The following is a 17,455-nucleotide window of genomic DNA, read 5'->3' on the forward strand; positions in this document are numbered from 1 at the left end:
GGGAGCGCTAGAAAAATAACAAGATGGAAATGAGTGCAGTTCGCAAGCAATATCCAAGTATTTACCCTTTAAGCAACCGCTTCCAGAAACAATGGCTCTTTGTTTTCCAAAGTCACACATCGCTAGTGTCAAATCGCACGTTGAAAGGAGTCTCCAAAAAAGTATCGCGGTAGATCGGAAACTGGGAAACAATTCTTTTATGTTCTTCAGAAGCCATATTATGCCGCAACCATGTGAGAAGACAGCATACAAGTTACATTTTCTTTGATTCTGGCATGTGACATGGCAAATTTCAAAGGCACTGTTTTTGGGGGTTTTTTTTTTTTGACAAGGTTTGAGGGCTAGAACGCAGAGAAGCCCTTGGTCCGGGAGATGATTGAATTAATACCATTGAAATCATGGTTATAAAGATGGATAAGGAGGGTCCATTCACTAAAAAGATATAATGGCAGATGTAATGACGACGGCATTCATCGTCCGTCAAAGGCACTTATTAAGCGCCCGCAGGTACCTGGCAGTCTGGGGCATGGTGTACAAAAGTTAGACAGACGCCGCCCCTATTCACCAAAGGGCTTGCCATTGTACGTCTGCTTTGTTGGGAGCACAACTTCCCTCCTTGTTGTCGGTGCCTGAAAGACAGTCCTTGTCATTATGGATGGTGTCTGGGTTTCTGAGTTTCCAGAGGGGCGGGGGCAGGACATTTTTGTCGTTTCCTTTCGTTATGCTACACAAACTGGCGTTCCGTCCTCCGGAGACCCTGTCTGTCAGCGGGTGAGCTTGCAGGAGGGATGACCTCTCGCTCCGTGCACGGCATCCGCAGGAAGATGGGTGGTCCTTGTGGGACAGCACGTTACCCCCGGAAGCCCCCGCAGGGCTTCGCCTCCGCCTCCGTAGCAGCAAGTGATCCTGTACGCCCTGCCCACCCGGTGTAGACTGTGGGCAAGCTGAGGGCACAGAGGTCCCCCAGGGCCCTCGGCACCTCGCTGCCTGTGCCCCGTTGCCGGAGGTCAGCGTTTTGCTGACTGATCGAATGGAGGGGGGACGAGGTGTCCTCAAGCGTTCTCCTAGGAAGGGTGCAGCCAGCTGGCATTCAGTGGGGCAGCGACCTGCGCCTACAAGCTCCAAATCAGTGGGGGAGAAGGAAGGGAAAAGTCGGTGGGAAAAGGAAGAAAACAAATGCGTCCAGTTCAAGATTTTTAAAACCGCCATGAGCAGGGGAAAGATGCCTCTGCTGAGCATTCACTGCATGTGATGCCTTTGAGTTTTATAGAAGATTTTGATATAACAAAGAAATCAAATTTCAGAATCTCTTCGTGATTTTTGAAATTATTGTTGATGACGTTGGTCACCATTTTGCCCAAATATGCCCCCCGGGTAGAGCTGAGCTATGTGCGCCCCCTGATGTTTTCAAGATAACATTTGTTCTTCCAGATTAATTTGTAAGCTTACTGGTGGGGCAATGGAATTAATAACACGGCGGGTTTCCTTTATCACCTTGGCCAGTAGGAAGCTCGGAGATACTTGTTGTCCCCGAAGGAGGCTGCTTCCTGGCACGTTACTTTTTCCTGAAAGCCCGATCTTTCTACTCTCTTCTAATTTATTTTGCCCCATTCTGTGTGTATATTTTTAATACAAAATAAAAATCTTTAAGTCCTTCTGAAAGTGAAATATATGTGTTTCTATTTATATATACGTATAAATGTGAGCTCTGGGTACCACACAGTTACATGTTACACATACGTATGATATCCGCGTGCGTGCGTGAACATATGCACACACGTACTCCTCCTACATATCTGCATATGCGAATCATTCCCGAATCCGCTCAAAAGTATTCGCTGGGCATCTGCTGGTGGCCAGGCACGGACTGGTGTGCAAAAGAACCCAACACACAGGGTGCCTCCCTCCTTCTCTGCGGCTCACCTTTCGAAGGAGCCAGACTCTAGCGATAATGACATAATGTGCAGATATGCTTTGGGAACAGAGGGGGACGGAAGGACTCTCGGCGTTGCGGTCTCTCGAGCTCTGTCTTTGCCCTCAGCCCCCCCCCCCCCCGCCCCCCCGCCAGCGTCTGGGGTCCTGCTGCTGATGGCTGAGCTTCGTGGCTTTCCGGCACCTGGTGCTCAGCCCCGGCTCTGAGCGTATTCCTGTGCCTCGGCCGTATTTCCCTCGAGGGAAAGGGTCTCACCTGTCTGCTCTGTTCAGTGAATCCTTCCGGTGCTCTGGGCAGATCTTCTTGGTGCTGATGAGCAGTGCACGCGGCTGCATTAATGGGGAACCTCGTGTCGCCCCCCCGAGTGGTGATGGCCAGACTCTCCCTGCGATTCTGCATTTCCGTTCTGGGCCCCGGACATGTCAAGGGGCAGAGCTGTGGGGAGGAGTAGGTCATGTGAGCTGGTCAGGGACGGGGTGGTGACGTGGAGGTGGGGGCGGGAGGGGGGCTCAGGCACTCGACAGAAGGCTGGTGCTTTCCCAGGCCCGAGACTCCACGGTTCCTCCATGAAGACTTGGTTCCAGCCCACGCTCACGTTCACCCCCTCCCCCAATTCCCGCAGCACGCCTTGAGAATCCGCAGCGATGGACAGTTGGGTCTTCTTGCTTAGCTGCCCTTTGGGTGTGAGCAACAGAAACCAGCTCGAGCGGGTCTAAGCACCTCCCGGTCACCTCTGCGCCCTGGACAGTTGGCTTCGCTCACGTGGCTTGTCATTGCCTTAAGTGCGACCGTGCACGCCTCTGCCGCCTCCCTGTACCATGAGGAGCGTCACTGGCCACAGAGAAGATGCCCAGCCGACTCCCTGGCACCACCGTAGGCACTTGGGATCCACCAGCGAGCAAAACAAGTCCCGCCTTCCCAGAACTTACACGCTTCAGAGGAGGGGACAACAAATGACTCACAGCGTGAATGGGGTTGTGTGGCATGTTGGGAGAAGGAGAAGTCAGAGCTGGGTAAGGGGCGCGGGATGCCGGCCGGGGGGAGTGGTCTAGGGAGGGACAGACTGCAGTATCCAAGGGGAGAGTATGGGAATGGAGACGTCAGAGGCCACGGGCGGGAGCCACGTGGTTATGTGGGGGAGGAACGTTCTAGAAGGAGCAGCCCAGGCACACGCCCTGAGTGAGGAGTGTGCTGGGAAGGTCTGAGCACCGGCAAAGAGGCCGGTGTGGCCGGGGGCCCGACATTTCATTTTTCCTCGGGCGTGGAAGGGAGATTCCTTTTCCGGTGCGCACTTCTGTTCGGCGTTGGCTTGTCTGGCACTTTGGAGAGGTCAGCCCGAAAGTGAAAGCTTCATCTTTTACTCGGCCCTGTTCTGTGTTTCTGAGAGGGATGCCCATCAGGGATCCGGGCCGTGTCTGTTCCGGCCGCGTGTGTGGCGAGGGATGCTTCTCTTCCGCAAAAGCCCAGCTCTGGGGAGCCGCTTCTGTTTGTAGATAAATTTCAAAAACATCGTCTTCCAGATGCTGTGTCTCCACAGCACATTTTGGATGCCTGACATTTAAAATCCTGGAAACGAACCCCCCAGTGTCTCATATCTCTTTGGAAATGATGAATTTCAAATGAACCCAAGTTAATGTAGTGCTTGTGAAGGGCGCCAGACAAACCGTGTTCAAAACTGTAGACTCTCGACAAAACAGGTCCAGCACGGCCGCTCTCGGCAGATGGCTCTGCCCTCCCAGCCTCGCGCACGCCCAGACGTCGCCTCTCAGTGCGAGAAGGTACTTTCTGTTTACTTCCCCTTCCCTGTCTTGCCTGTGGCTGACCACGCTGTTTCCAGCAAATTGTCTAACGGCGTGCGAGTCGGGCATCGGATAAGGAAGCAAGGTTTTATTTTAACCGGGATCCTCGGTGTCAGGCAGATGCAGTCGGGGGCCCTTGGAGGACTTGATCTGAGTTTGTAACTCACGGGCGACTAAGTCCTTCTTTGTCTGGCCGCAGAGACGCGGCCCCTCGAACAAGTGTGACGCCTTTTTCTATGCACAGATCCACGTGAGTGTGTCAATGGATATGCTTCTGTTACCAAAATAAGATGATTTTTTTATACGGTGTCCCAACCTGGTTCCTTCCGTGTGTGTGTCGTAAACGTGTTTCGTGCCATTCGATGTTCTTACCTGGGATTCTAATTGCTGCGTGGTGTTGCGTCGTGGAGAAGGGCTGTAATTTACTCACCAGGCCCCTCGTATCGACATTTAGGTCGTTTCCGGTTTTTCCCCGTAAACACTAGCTTTGGTTGTTCCCTTTTCACATTCAGAAACACTGGGACAGACCGGGAAAGAGAAGAGCGGGTTTCGGCTGAGTGGCAGGGATGAGTTGAGAATGACGTCAGGTCTTCAAGCTTCGGTCACCTGGGAGGACGAAGGTGGCTTCGCTGACCGAGGGGGGGTTGGGGGAAGGGTCTTGCGGCGAATCTGCTCACTCTGACACCGCGCTGGGAGGCAACTGAGAACGCCCGCCGGCCAAGCAGAAGTGAGAGTCCGGGCTTAGGTTGCCATCAGGCGTATCTTCTAGAGGGGAGACTGGAGCCTTTGGCCCAGAGCTGTCCAACAGAGGTCTAATGCAACCCACGTGTGGCATCTTCACATTTCTAGGGGCCATGGGGAAAACGTAAATTAAAAGAAACGGGTAGAATTGGTTCGAGAATGTCTTTTATTTAACCCGATATATCCAGGCCATTATTTCACTGTGTGACACTGGCCACATTTCAAGGGCTCAATAGCCTCGTGTAACTAGTGACTGCCATAGTGGACCGGGCAGCTTTGGGACATCCTATCACGGCAACGTTCTGCCTCCCCCTGGGATGGTTGGCAAGGCCTGGGGCCATCTGGGTGGTCACAGCCGGAGGGAGTGCTGCAGGACGTAGTGGGTTAAGGCCAGGGAAATGGCACAACACCCCACATTGCGTTGGCCAGCGTCTCAGCCAAGGATTAGCGGGCCCAGATGGTCTTTGGTGCCGAGGTTGAGAAACAGTGGCATGCAGCTAACGTTTGCTCGGGGGGGCTGTGGTGTTCGCCATGGGTCGGGCACGTGGAAGGAGCTCTCCAAGGACAGAAGGACAGCCTCACGGCATCCGCAGAGCAACCGTATGAAAGAAGCCTTATTAGCAACCCCATGTTACGGAGGAAGTAACTGACGTCTCTCCACAGGAGTTAGGTGCATTTGTCCAAGGGTTTGCCACTGGGGTTCAGACCCAGGGTATCTGAGTCCGGAATAGAGAGTTGCTATGTGGGAATCAGCTTTGGCATCACCTTAAGTTCTGAACCTCATCTTCAGTGGTTGGGGAAGGAGCATTGCACTACTGTATTCCTCTTTTATCTTTGAATGTTGTTGAAAGTTTATTTATTTTGAGCAAGAGACAGAGCGCGTGAGCAGGGGAGGGGCAGAGAGAGAGGGAGAGGGAGCATCCCTAACAGGCTCTATGCTGTCAGCACACAGCCCGAGGCGGGGCTCGATCCCACGAACCGTGACATCACGACCTGAGCCGAGATTGGGAATCGGATGCCTAACGGACTGAGCCACCCAGGTGCCCCCTCTTTGCATTTCTTTTTTTACTAAGCGCATTTACCTCGCCACATCGGTATGGCCATGGCCGAGTGGAAAACTGTTGAGTCTCACAAGCTACGGATGGGCCCTGAGCCTTGGGCAGATCAGTCAAACGCTGAATTGTCTCTGCATTGTCATCCGTGAAACGGAAACAAATAGCACCTCCCAGGGTTAATGCGGGGGCTGGACGCATTAAAACCTTTGGAAGCCTTTCACACCTAGGTGGATGCTTGGTAAATCTGAGGCAGGATTGTGTGTCACCACAGCCTTGGTCTGAACAGTCTGTCACCAATAAAGGAAAGGGTCTTATGCATGATTTTTTGAAGACCCAGAAGAATGTGCACACGCCGTCCCCTTGAAGCCTACGACCAAGGGAACAAGATGTTGGTCAACGGAATTCTGTTCCTTGAACATTTCAAAGAATGGTACTTGCCAGAACTCTCCCGTGTGCCTGGTGCCTTGAAACATTTTAGGAGCCGCATGATTTCTGAGGCAGAATAAAGCTGAAGACAGGTGGCATCCAAAATCGCACATTAAAAAAAAAAAAAAGTCTGAGCAAGGGCATTTGCAGTATGGAAGCAGAATGTTAATTGAAATCTGACTTTGCCAACAGGAGCTTTGGAAAGAGCCCAATCAGGATTAGACTAATTAAGACATCTTTAAAATTGAACAGGTTGGACTGTCTTAAAGAAGAATTGAACCAAACGAAAACTATATGCTAAGGAATGTGACTCTGGAGGTTTGAAAAAGGAAAACAAACAAACTTGAAAATACTTCTGGTAAAGTCAAAGGAAAGAAGAAGTTCTGGCTTTGTGGACCTGAGCGAGGCAAACATTCCCCGCGGGAAAGTAAATTTTCTGACATGGCTTTGACGTTGGCCGGTTGATTTCACTGCGGGGCAGCTAGACCATTCAAACCCCCTACAGATGAGCTGGTTTTCCTTCCGTCGCCTCTCTTGGATGGTTTTTAGGGCACATTTCCCTCATGCACCCCCGCACGAAAGACCAAAATATTTAAACAGAACTCATTCTTTAACGCACAGCATCGTGTAATTTTTAAGATGCCTTAATGCGTCTCATCTCTCGGCTTCACCTCCTTTGTTTCCTGCCAAGCCAATCAAAAAGTCTTTATTTTAATGCATTGCTAAATAAAGTAGTAGTTTTCCAGAAAGCACAGATAAGACTCCTAATTTTTAAGGTTGTGCTAAGTACGGAGGTAGCCTGACAGCCTATATTTAGTATAATGATTTATTTGCTCTTCTGGAAAGCTAACAATTTACTGTAAAATTTTGGATACAAAAGGTGGGGTTATATCAACTACACAGTATAATCAATAGCATTACTCAGTACATCAGAAGATTCCAGTCCTACCGAAAAATATTTTGACAAGACTTAAAACAGTTAAAAGTTCATCGTATTTGCTCATTATTGGAAACAGTCGTGTGTGGGTACCGATGGCATCACAATAAATATTTCTGTGATCAGGAAACTTGTTACAGTCCAACAGCAAGTTTGCTCAAGCCTTAAATTATTTTTCCTAATCTGTAAATAATGTTGACATTACTTTGGCATTATAATAAATATTAAGGCTATTTGGAAGTGAATATGCTAGTTTCGACGCCTGCCTAACAAAACAAACTTATTTATATTATTGGCACTTAGGATAAGAAATATCACAGTCTTCTGCATTTGGCAAACCAGGCTGACATATTTCGTATTATCATTACATTTGTTTGGGGGTTCAAAAGTCATATAATTAATGCACTAATAAACTCTTTTGTAGAGCCGTTTTCCAGAAGCACATTACCAAATGCTTTTTCAATAACATAATAACCGAAGTCTTGTTCACAATAAATGGCAATTGATAACAAAACAGTTAACTGAATGGTTTAACCGTTTTTATTAACAACAAGTAATGCAACGTTAGAACGTGGGGAGGAATAAACAAGGGAGAAAATTGAAGTTTTCAGAGTAATTTTTGCAGGCAAATGGATTGTGATTTGGGGGAAAGATACGGAAAATGAGATCTAGATGCCGGGGGTTGCAGACGGGGATTTTTATACCGGCTCCGGTGCCGCTGTTCTGTACGAAATCACAAGGAGGAGGAAAGAGGTCGTAGCGGAAGGAATGAAAAGGTTCCGCTGGGAGAGCGGCTCTTAATATTCCAAGAACTGCCCCCCTTCCCTTTGCACCGCTTTCCCCTTAACCTGATCGCATCGTCCACCCTTCTTGGGGCGAAGGCTTGAGGTAGGGCGGTTACGTGCTCCGTGTGTTGGGGTTGGAGGGTGAGTTCGAGCTGGGCTCCCAGGGTGGCCCCTGAATCCCGGGCCTCCACGGCTTTTCTGTCTTCGCCGGCTCTGCAGGGGTCCTTCAACATCAGTTGTTCTCTGTGTTTCTCCTCTAATAAACCGAGTGTGGTCTCTGGGCACACTCAGGGTCAAGTCAAATTAGAAGAATTAGCAATAGGAGCATTTTTTTTTTTTTTTTTTTGAACAGTAGAAGGAAAGGAGAAGCAGGGGCTGATTTTTGTGTCAAACGTGTTAAAGGTTGAGAGCCCCGCCGGACTGCCACCTTGGAGGAAGCCCCTGGGAGAGCTTTCTGCTGGGCGCTTCCGTTGAAGGCCGCTGGGAAAAGGAGGTGGGAGTGTGGGGGTGATGACGGATGTGGACGGGATCATCTGGACCTCATCGTCACCATCATGGTCATTATCAGGGCTCAGCCCGATGCTGTCACCTCACGGGTCAGACAACCGAGGACTTGGGGGGGGGGGACTGCGGATGCTTTAGTGGAACCCACCGAACATTCGCCGCCTGCAAGGCCCTTTGCTCGGTGCGGTTTCCTGCTTCGCAGCTTGTGAAGTGCTCTCTCATCCATGGTCTGATCGCGTCCACACTGGATAGATAATCTTGATTCCTCTCTTTCTCTTCCATACCTGGTCCGGTTCATCAGGAAGTCTCGTCTGTCGCACCTTCAAAGTGCTCGTGCTTCCCGCTTCTAGGAGGTCTTTGCCAATATCGCCTTCGCAGCAAGGTCTTGCCTGAGGCCCTCAGAAGGCGCCTGCCCGCCCTCGTCCCTCCACCCCTCCCCTGCTTTGCTTTACTTCCCGACGCCTGTCACCTCCTGGGGCAGCGGGTCACATGCATGTGTTTCTGTATTTGTCGTCACTCTCTCCCGCTAAGGCATCGGCTCCATGGGGGCAGGGACCTCGTCTCTTCTGCCCTGCACCCGGCACACAGCAGGTGCTCAATAAATGTTGCCTGAATACACCATAGAGCAGACCGAGAGATACTCTTCATATGTGATGCACGAAGAAACCGAGGTCCGGAGAAACCTGTGGTCGGGCGCAAAGCCTTCCGGTGTCCCCAGCTCTAGCCTCCACCTCTCGGTCTGGCTTCCAGTTGCCAGGAGCAGCTGGGGGGTACCCATTAGGTCACCTTGTTGCTGCAAACACCCTGATTCCCTCTCTCCCCTCTGTGGTTATCATGTATATATGTGTATATATGTTTGTATGTGTATGTACATGTATGTGTGTATATATGTATATGTGTATATGTGTGTGTGTGTGTGTGTGTGTGTGTGTGTGAGACATGGGTCAGTCTGAAGTCCTGTGGCCAGTGAGGTCATTTTTAATTTCTTCGTCTGCACAGCTAGAAGTGACCTTGCCTGCAGACCTAGTCATGTGGATGTTGTCTGGGGTTGGCGAGTACATTCGAATCATTAATGGCTGGCAGCGGGCTGCCCCCCACCACCGTGCTGTCTCCTCAGCCAGCTCTGCAGGAGGCTGGATTGCGGGGTCTCCAGCAGGGCGGGGTTAGGAGCAAGGAGTGAGGGATGGACAGAAGGGAAAAGGCTGAAATCCGGGTAAACAGTGTTGGGCAGGGAGGAGGGTTGGGTGGAAAATCATGGAACAGAACGAGAGCTGCATCCGAGAGGGCCTCAGTGGGGTGAGTCCACGGACGCTTGTGATTCTAGAAAAAGAATGGATCCCGGAGACGCTTCGAGAGTCTGGCTCAGCTCTCTGCTTTTGACTGCGAGTTGCCTCCTTAATGCTTATGTCTCCAGACAGTAGGTATTTTTATTCTTGGAAACTAGAAAACGTTTATTGTAGAATAAAACACACACACACACACATAGAGGAAGTATGAGAAAAAAAATTAAAATTACCTGTAAACTCTCCACCCAGAAAAAATTAACATTCTAATGCGTTCCTTCTAAGTAGTTTTTTTTTTTTTTGCTATATTAATTTATAATACAATTTTTACAAATGTACGTTTGGTTTTTTGCATTTAGTATTAAGTCATGAGCCTTTCTCCCTCTTAGTAGCTATTCATTAAAATATAATTTTAACAAGGGGCGCCTGGGTGGCTCTGTCGGTTAAGCGTCCGACTTCAGCTCAGGTCACGATCTCATGGCTCATGATTTCGAGCCCCGTGTCGGGCTCTGTGTTGACAGCTCAGAGCCTGGAGCCTGCTTCGGATTTTGTGTCTCCCTCTCTCTCTGCCCCTCCTGCCTCGAGCTCTGTCTCTCAAAAATAAATAAACATTAAAAAATTTTAAAAAATATAATTTTAACCACAGCTTGAGGTCCCTGGGTTGGGCCCGTCATAACTTAAAAAACGGTCTCTCAATATTTAGATGGCTTCCCATTTTTCATGATTATAAAAATGCTGAGGGAAACATTCTTGTTTGATACATAAATGAATGGGACACCATATCTGTGACTGCTTTTTGGGGTGCTTTTCCCGGGAGTGAATTCCTACATCAAAAGGCGTTAGTTTAAAACCCGTGGGACTGCTCTCAAAGGGTTTTGAGCCTCAGTTTCCCTCTTGCCCTCTGGACAACGCTGTCCTGAGAACGGAATGAAATGCTACCTGTGTGAATTCTCTGTTGCCCTGCGATAGGCCACTTTTTCATTACTTCCGTGCACCTCAAATAAGGCCCTGTAGCTCATGAAAATCTGGAACAATTTTCTCCTCCTTTCTTAGGAACGTCTATGCTACACAGGAAACCGTAGCACAAGACACAGTTTAAAAAGGATTTTCATCTGCTTTGGGAAATTAAATCTAAACACGTATTTTAGAAACTGCTGTAAATTTCGCTAAGCTACAATGTTTTCCTTCGAAGTCTAGGACATATGGTTAGTCTTCCAGTGTTACTAGTAACAAAGTCCTGAAAATATTAACTATTTCATTCTTCCGAGGATAGTGTAAAATTATCCTTTATTTTCTTTTTTGCCTCCCACACTTTGGTTTTAACAAAAAACGAGACATTCCTATTATAAGTAATTACAGCCCTTCTGTTACAGTCTTTCAGCGCCATAAAATTAGCTATTGTACTAAATAATTAGCACATGCCATTCAGAATATCCTAAAAATTATACGCAACATCAACCAGGAACTATACTCTGACACTTGGCCACGTTCGCTAGAAACTGCTCAATGAAAATTAAGTATTGGCAACAGGTGCCTTGAAAACAATTTATTAATCGTAAAAAAAAAAATGAGGCATTTGAGTGACGGCATGTGAAAACGTTTTCAAGTTTGGGAATGTCTGAACTCTGACTTCTTAAACACAGTCTTGCTTTCTTGCGCAGTAATTGTATCCTTGAGGATAATTCCGCCAGTGACTTTCCCAGCAGCTGATTTAAAGCTTACCCACAACTGGCCGAGGCGCCTCCAGGCTTGTGGAGGTGGGCCGGCGAGGACCGGGACCCCCGAAAAGTTGCTAAGCCCCCCACACAGAGGCCGCTGCCAGAAGATGGGCAGTGGTTTGCCTCGCTCCTTCAGTCACTGGGGATTATACCTCTATTAATTTTTTTGAACACTGACTAAAATGCGGCTCTTTTCAAGGGTTTAGTAGCTTTGCAGTGGGAGAAGGACCTTGGTGATTTTTACAAATTCGACACGGACAGACCTGTATGGTTCCAGGCAGTCACGATCTCGTCCATGCCCTCTCCCTGGGGACACATGTCTTATTGAGACCATGTGTTTTGGAAGCCCCATGCTGAATATCACATCATAATTTTGACTATTTGGAATAACTGAGCTCAAATTAGGAAAAGAGTCTGACTTCCAGACTCTGATAGTTTCCTTGCGTTTAATCGGCTGTTCTCTTTCTCTTTTATTAAACGAGTTTCTCATTAATTTCCAGTCTTTTTCTTTCCTCATCTATGTTTTTAAAAAGGCAGGTCCATTTTATTTTATTGTACAGACAGAAAATGGATACTGAACTGACACTCAGGGGTGGTACGGCTTGACAGAGGTTAGAGAGTTATATGGGGAAAATAGAGATAAGACCATGGGATATTAGAAATAAAAGAATAATATTAATCCCCCCGAAAATGAGGTGATACACTATATTAATATTAGACAAAATATTACCTAAAGGAGTTAAGATAGTCATTTCATACGAATAAAAGCTCCAAGAGTAATACGATGGTTTTAGATGTAATGTTTTGAGATAAAACTGTAACACGTATCTAAAGTTTAAAATATAAAGGGCCGCCTGGGGGCTCAGTCGGTGAAGCTTCAGGCTTCGGCTCAGGTCATGATCTCATGGCTCGTGGGTTCGAGCCCCGCGTCGGGCTCTGTGCTGAGAGCTCTCCCTCTCTCTCTGCCCCTCCTCTGTCTCTGTGTCAAAAATAAATAAACATTAAAAAGAAAAAAAAGAAAAGCAAGTGATGTCAGGCATCCGATGTAGCCAGAATGAAATATGTCCTGGGCACCAGGACTCTGCACAGCTACCGAGGGGGCTTTAAAGGTGCGGTCCAGGTGAACAGCCGTTGTTCCGGTCTGAGGCAGCCTCGGCTGGTTTCAGAGGCCCGCACGCATCAACAGACCACCATCTCCGAGCAGATCGCAATAACTGGAGAGATCAATAACACAAATGTAACTAGAACAAAGTCACATGTTTGAAAATTTAAAATTATACTGCTGAGCCATTCATGGGACAAAAGAATAAATAAATGCTTAGAACTGTTTGACAACACAGGTATGTATGTCGTGGTATATGAATGAAGCCAAAGCTGTGAAAAGGGGGAAATCCACTTGGATTAGAAAAGAAAAAGACTGGAAATTAACGAGAAAGTCGTTTAATGAAAGAGAAAAAGAACAGCTTGATTAAACCCAAGGAAACTCTCAGGAAGAAAACAAGTAAACGTAGAAATTAATGGAACAGAAAATAAACATACAATAAGGGAAGACAAACAAAGCCAATAGTTGATTCTCTGAGATGATTAATAAAATAGACAAAACTCTTTCAAAGTTAATTAAGAAAAAGAGAAGAAGGCACAAATAAATTATCCTAGAAATTAAAAAAAAGATGATGCAGAGATTAAATTGATGAGGGTATTATGAATAAAACATGTATGCCAATAAATTTAAAGTCCTCAATTAAATGAATAAAATGCTAGGAAAAAATATAACTTATCATAACTGATTTGAGAGGAAATAGTTCTGTAACCATTAAGGAAATTGAATCTGCGGTTAAACACCTTTTCACAAAGAAAGCAGTAGGACCAGATGATTTGAAAGTGGAGTTCTATCAAATATTCAAGGAACCAATAATTTCATCTTGCGCCAACTCTTACAGAGAAGGGAAAGGAAGGACCAGTCCCCAATTCGTGTTATGAAATTGTTTTCACTGCCGTGTCAAAACCAGATTAGCAACAACAAAGAAGAATGACAGCTCAGTCTCACTCGTGGGGGTCTCTATTTCACATCGCACACAAAATGCAGCAAAGATTCTTAGCAGAATCAACTCAGTAACATACAAAACACGTAATACATCACGAAGAAGTTGGGTTTGCTCTAGGAACACGAGGTTGGTCTTCCAATGGAGAAATCCACCGATGGAATTCTCTACGTTAACGAAATAAGAGAGAAAACCCCTATGATAATCTCAATACACGCAGATACCATGGAGTAAAATTCTACATCTCTTCATAAGACATATCCTTGCCAAATTTGAACCATGGAGAGATCTTTCTTAATCTGATAAAGGATATCTAAAAAATCCTACTGCAAAGGCCATATTTACACTTGAATGTTGAAAGCAATCTCTTTATGTCTAGAACAAGACCGCAGGGAGGAGGGTGTACAAACAGCCAGGACTGAGGGGGTTATCAAACAGAAGGAAAAGAAGCGAAGCATAAACACGAGAAACGAAAGAATAAAATCATCTCTATTTGAAGATGGCATGATGGTCTACCTAAACCCCTCACTCCCCAGACCCACAAATAAATCAAGAGAATTAGTTAGAAGTTCATAAGAGCATAGAATCAAACTCAATGTACAAAAGTCAGTTGCACTTCTGTAAATCAACAAAAGCTCTTAGGAAATGTAGGCAAAAATCTATTTGCAGCAAAACATTTATAAAACTTCAAGCAGTCAATTTGATATAAAATATGGATCAGCCTTTTATGGAGGAAATTGTGAAACTCCATGGAAAGAAATTGAAATTACACAAATAAAGATATGTATGTGGATGGGAGTGCAAGCCGGTGCAGCCACTCTGGAAAACAGGATGGAGGTTCCTCACAACAGTAAAAATAGAACTACCCTACAACCCAGCAATTGCACTACGGGGCATTTATCCACGGGATACAGGGGTGCTGTTTTGAAAGGACACACACACCCCCATGTTTATAGCAGCCCTATCGACAATAGCCAAAGTATGGCAAGAGCCCAAATGTCCATCGATGGATGAATGGATAAAGAAGATGTGGTATATGTATACAATGGAGTATTACTCGGCGATCAAAAAGAATGAAATCTTGCCATTTGCAACTACGTGGATGGAACTGGAGGGTATTATGCTAAGTGAAATTAGTAAGAGAAAGACAAAAATCATACGACTTCACTCATATGAAGACTTTAAGAGACAAAACAGATGAACATAAGGGTAGGGAAACAAAAACAATATAAAAACAGGGAGGGGCACAAAACAGAAGAGACGCATAAATATGGAGAACAAACTGAGGGTTGCTGGAGGGGTGGTGGGAGGGGGGATGGGCTAAATGGGTCAGGGGCACTAAGGAATCTACTCCTGAAATCATTGTTGCTCCATATGCTAACTAATTTGGATGTAAATTAAAAAGAATTAAAAATAAAATTTAAAAAAATCTGTAGACTTAAAAACAAAAATATATTCGTGGAGAGGAAGAGTCAGTACAGTAAAATGCAATTCTCCAAGCTGGTCTATAGATTCGGTGAATTTCCCATCAAAATACCAAGGGGATTCTTTTTTTTAAGGCAACAACCTGATTCTAACACATATATGGAAGAGGAAAGGGCCAGGAAGAGTCAACACATTTTGGAAGAAGAAAACAAAAGGGGGAAGCTTGATCTTACAGACCAAAAAACTTACCTGAAGTTATAGAAGACCAACCAAGGTACTGGTGTAGGGACAGACAAACAGACCAGTGACACAGAACGGAAAGTCCAGGACATTATTCACATCACATGCAGACCCGATGTGTGATAGGGCAGACACTGAGAAACAGCGTAGAAAGGATTTAATTTGGTGATCTGGGACAACCACATTCCTGTATGGAAAAATGGGGGGGTCTCTATTTCACACCGCAGACAAAATTCATTTCCGAGGGGGTCTCAGAAATACGTGGCAAAACACTAAACTCATGGGAGAATATCTTCATGACCTTTGGGGAGGTTTTATTAAACAAGACACAAAACATAAGGCGGAAGATAAAAAAACACAAGACAGAAACTTGGAAGTACGCTATTAAATTCGCAACTACCTATCACGAAGCAGTAGGGATTTCAGTCCTGTTGGCAGAGGGTGAACGGGTGTGGACAGCCCGATCTTCCTAGTGAGGTTGGGTATTTTCTTACCTCATGGTCTCCCACTTGCGTTCCTACTCACGTACTCTGGGCTTGCGCCGTCCGATGGGACTCTGTGACAGAAATGTTCTGTATCTGCCTCTCCAATATGGTAGCCACTAGCCACAAGTGGCCGATGAGCCCTTAAAATGCGGCTCACGTCACCCAGGAAGTGAATTTTAAATTTTATTCCACTGTAATCCGTTTAAACTTAAACAACCACTCAAGTGGATGGTGGAGCTCTAACGTGGTGCCCCTGGAGATGTTCGATGCCCTTTCACTCTAGAAAATGGTAATTGTTTGGGCAACGACTCCTTCAGAAGTACCCTGAAGGAGCCATGGTGGGATATTCGGACAATGCAATACCACAAGGGATTTGGGAGGAGTGAACCCCAGCAAGTGATCAGCACGAACAGACCTCAGAAACCCAATTAGAACGAACAGAGGGGAGAGAGAGAGAGAGAGAGACAGAGAGACCAAAAACCAGACTCTTAACTATAACGAACAAACCGACGGTTGCCAGGGGGAAGGTGGGCGGGGGCGGGGTACTGAGGCTGCCGGTTATATTTTTACTGGGGGGAGATGGCGCATAGCTATTTTATTAGTAGTGGCATTTCATTAGACGATTACACACATGTTAGACCTTCTTTAGTATGTTGCTTTCTTAACTAACAAAGAATAGATGGGAAGAATCATCGTTCAAAAGTGTTCGCGAAAGTCAGAGGGTACCTAAGTTCGCTTCTTACGTTTCTTCAGCATTTTGGGCTCTTATTCAATACATAAGTTAAATAATTGTGTTAATACGACCTAGAGGCAAGTATGAGCCCAGCTGAAATCATTCAGTGAGCTAATCCAATAAATATTCCTTGAGCACCTATTTGGGCAGCGCTCTTCCAAAAGGTAGGGATGTGTTTTGAATCAAGGTCATGCCATCGAGGGGCATACCTCCTTATGACCAAGAACATGTCATAAATAAATGACCGTGTATAATGTTAGTTGGGGTTAAGTGCCGTGGCGAGAGAGAAACCGGAGAAGGAGGCGTGGGGGTGACAATTTTAGGTCGGGCTGGCCAGGAGTTGCTTCTCTGGAAGGCTGAGAGTTCAGGAATGCCCTAAGCGGCACGAGAAAGGGAGGCCACATGGACACCTGTGTCACCGGCAGAGGGAGCCCCACACGCCCGGACCCGAAGCAGGTGCGTGTCTGGGGTGCTGGAGGGCCCGTGGGCACCCGTGTCCCTGGGGGGGGGGGGACACAGGGTTGCTGCATTTAGTTCTAGAGCTAAGATACGAGAGCGACAGTCACACATAGTACGAGCTCTGCCACATTTTTACTTTTATTAGAAGAGGTTGGGATACCTGGGTGGCTCAGCGGGTTGAGCGTCGCGTTCTTGACTTCGGCTCAGGTCATTATCTCCTGGTTCGTGGGTTCGAGCCCCTCGTTGGGCTCTGTGATGACAGTACAGAGTCCACTTGGGATTCTCTCTCTCTCCCTCTGCTCCCCCCGCCCCTGCTTTCTCTCTCTCTCTCAAAATAAATAAATAAACTTAAAAAAATAAAAGAGGTTTTTACACTTGGTTCATAAGCTCACCTACCGGCTCCCCGTCAAATCCTTGTGCGTTTTCTCATTGGATCCCTCCAGCGATGGGAAACTCACTCCCCACCTTCTGAGGAAGGCAGTTCCGTTGGGAGAAAGAGCTTCTTGACATTGAAACTCACGTGTGCCTCTTCGTAGGCTGAACCTTTCACTCCGGGCTGAGCCCCTTGGGATCACGCACCCCCAGGCTCTGAGAACCGTGTCGGATTCGACTTTCGGTTTGGAGCCACAAACTTGTCTTCTCAGTTTGGACCCAGCAGATGAGGCTTTAAGGGTTGAATTCATCGATGTTTTTTTTTTAAAACTGTGGATTTCACAGAGGCGTCTGGATTTCTGGCCTGCGAAGGCCCCCAGGTAGCTGTTTGGATGAGGCATGCCCCCTCCAGGGACAGGTTTCATTCTACTCGCCTATATTTTCATGTACCGTATTCATGACCACCCGGCCCTGGGAAGCCTCTGAGTTCGAGACCCCTGGATCCACATTTATGGTGA

The sequence above is a fragment of the Panthera pardus genome, unplaced genomic scaffold (genome assembly GCF_024362965.1).
Source record: "Panthera pardus isolate Hobbes unplaced genomic scaffold, ASM2436296v1 HiC_scaffold_24, whole genome shotgun sequence".
In the NCBI taxonomy this organism is placed as follows: Eukaryota; Metazoa; Chordata; class Mammalia; order Carnivora; family Felidae; genus Panthera; species Panthera pardus.